This window comes from Leptonychotes weddellii, chromosome X (genome assembly GCF_054177405.1).
Source record: "Leptonychotes weddellii isolate Sample4059 chromosome X, ASM5417740v2, whole genome shotgun sequence".
NCBI classification, from domain to species: Eukaryota; Metazoa; Chordata; class Mammalia; order Carnivora; family Phocidae; genus Leptonychotes; species Leptonychotes weddellii.
In genome coordinates, this window is record NC_138385.1 from 58,053,307 (window position 1) to 58,055,542 (window position 2,236).

Consider the following 2,236-nt stretch of genomic DNA (forward strand, 5'->3'; position numbering starts at 1 on the left):
ATTGGATTACCTTTAAAGGGAAAGCAAGAGAAATGCTTAATTCTTGATCTTGGATTTGACTGGCAATTTTCAGAATAAAGAGTTGGTGCCCTAGTTATTTTCAGTGATATCTAATGAATTGTGTTTGTTCTCTATCATTGTGAACTCATGTTTTTTTAATGTATTCAATGGGTTTCAATTGATTGCATTCATTATTCTTGTTAATGCTCGAATCATCCTATATTTTACCAGAGCTTTGCCTCCTATATCCCTCTGACACTACTCATTAGGGTTCCATACTTGCTTGATTTCTGGCACAAAGCTTACATGTATATTTCTTGCCCCAAACCTGCCATTTCTCTAAGAAGCTCTAGTTTATTTATATTTTCTTTTTTAGCAACAGCTTTATTGAGGTATAATTTACATAGCATAAAATTCATGTATTTAAAGTGATTTTTAGTAAATTTATATAATTGTGCAACCATGACCAGAATCCAATTTTAGAATATTTCCATCAGGCTACAAGATCTCTTATACCCTGTTCAGTCATTCTCCTTTCCCACTCCTAGCTCCAAGCAACCGCTAATCTGCTTTATGTCTCTATTGACTTGTATTTCTAGAGATTTCGTATGAGTGGAATCATACACTATATAGCCTTTTGCATCTGGATGCTTTCATTTAGCATAAGTGTTTTTTTTATTGAGATGTAATTCACATACCATAAAACCCACCATTTTAAAGTATATAACTCAGTATTTTTTAGTATATTCACAAGGTTATGCAACTGTGACCATTATCTAATTCCAGAACGTATGTTTCACACCAAAAAGGAATTCCGTACTGGTGAGCAGTCACTTTCCACTTCTCCTTCCACTTGGCCCCCAGTGACCAATAATCTACTTTCTGTCTCTGTGGATTTGCCCACTCTGGATAGTTCATATAAATGGAATCATACAATATGTGGCTTTTTGCCCTGGCTTCTTTCACTTAGCATAGAGTTTTCAAGGTTCATCCATGTTGTAGCTTCCATCAGTACTTACTTCATGCCTTTTTATGTCTGAATAGTATTCCATTGTATGAATGCACTGTCAATCTTAAAAGTAAAATAGCCAGTTATTGTACCAGCAAAAGGGGTTTAGTTGGGAGTAGCAGAGGAATTGCAATTCGGGACAAGCCAGCTCTAGCAAAAGCCACAGGCAAGTTGGGAGAACAAAGGACCTCGAGGACTGCTCTATTATAAAGAAAAGGGGGGTGCTGGGAGGGGCTCCTATAAACAAAAAGTCCACTGGAGTAAACTGGGAGTTTGAAGTGTAGTGGCTTTTCATTGGCTGAGTTGTAATAGTCTCTCATTGCCTGGGCTGTTGCTGGGCAAGGAAAAAATCTTCCTCCATCCTGCTGGGATAGTAAAGTAAGTTTCTTACCCTTGGGTCTGCAAAGGGGTACAAGGAGTGGTGTGGCATAAGAGCTCCCCCTTCTGGCCTCCTGACAGCTTTTTATTTTATTTTATTTTATTTTATTTCGTTTCATTTCATTTCATTTTTAAAAATAAAATATGGAATGCTTCACGAATTTGCGGGTCATCCTTGAGCAGGGGCCTGTGCTAATCTTCTCTATATCATTCCAAGTTCTAGTATATGTGCTGCTGAAGCAAGCACACATGACTGCATTTTAAATGAGGTTTCCTTTATTCAGTTTCACAGTAACTTATCTCGTTTATCAGTTGATGGACATTTTAGAGTTGTTTCCACTTTTTGGGTCATATATGGTTACTATATGATTAACCTTTTGAGGAACTGTTACACGGTTTTCTAAAGCAGTCACACCATTTTACATTCCCACCACAGTTTTCTCCCCATCCTTGCCAACACTTGTTTATTGTCCTTTTTTTTTTTTATCATAGCCATCCTAGTGGGTGCAGCCACTTTGGAAAATAGTCAGCAGGTCCTCAAAAGGTTAAGCTCAGGTTCTGGTACCACCACTCACAGAGGCCATTGTGATTTTCTTTCTTTTCTTTCTTTCTTTCTTTCTTTCTTTCTCTCTCTCTTTCTTTCTTTCTTTCTTTCTTTCTTTCCTTTCTTTCTTCTTTCTTTCTTTCTTTTTTTTTTCTTTAATGGCCTGCCTGGACTAATTCTGTAGAGTCTGTCTTCACAGAATGCACAGTGTGTAGCCCACTGATATTTCTCTTCAGTTTTTAAAAAATTCTTTTTATTTTTAAGCCTGGCTTCCTAGGTGTCCTACCTGGGGTCAGGATAGCTTA

The 2,236-nt window shown here is 37.3% G+C and overlaps 1 non-coding gene across 1 annotated transcript; it reads right to left on the bottom strand.

Moving 5' to 3' along the window:
- Positions 1-1,525: 1,525 nt before the first annotated feature.
- LOC115942417 (U6 spliceosomal RNA) lies at positions 1,526-1,634 on the bottom strand. Its single transcript, XR_004077021.1, has one exon. It is a non-coding gene; the product is annotated as a U6 spliceosomal RNA (small nuclear RNA).
- Between the last annotated feature and the right edge of the window lie 602 nt (positions 1,635-2,236).